The sequence below is a fragment of the Rhinopithecus bieti genome, unplaced genomic scaffold (assembly GCF_001698545.2).
Source record: "Rhinopithecus bieti isolate Rb0 unplaced genomic scaffold, ASM169854v2 scaffold_20798, whole genome shotgun sequence".
In the NCBI taxonomy this organism is placed as follows: domain Eukaryota; kingdom Metazoa; phylum Chordata; class Mammalia; order Primates; family Cercopithecidae; genus Rhinopithecus; species Rhinopithecus bieti.
This window is the reverse complement of record NW_016810106.1, coordinates 1,287,577-1,288,008: the sequence shown is the minus strand read 5'-3', so window position 1 is coordinate 1,288,008 and position 432 is coordinate 1,287,577.

Genomic DNA, 432 nt, shown 5'->3' with positions numbered 1-432 from the left:
TCTATTAGATGTGCAAGTGAATGTCTGATAGTAAGGGTTGGATCTATGAGTCTGGACTTCGGGTGAGAGGTTGAACTGGAGATGGAAATTTGATAGTCAAAAGTGAGAGGGTGGTAGTATGTCCTTGGAACTGGATGGGAAGGAGAAAGGACAAGGTCCAAGAACTGAGCCTTGGGGCACTCCAACATTGAGATGTCCAGGAAAAGGGGTAAATTACAAATGAGACTGAGAAAGCACTGCGAGGGAAACAGAGAAGTGGGAAGAAAGTCAAGATTTTGGTGTCTAGGAAGCTATATTATGGAGGAAACAGTGATCAGTGTGCTGCACTGAGTATTGCAGATGCAGCAAGCAAGATGAGCACCAAGGGTTGACCACAGAATATTGAACCAGAAACAACAAACAAAGGCATCTTTATTTTATTTTAACTTTATT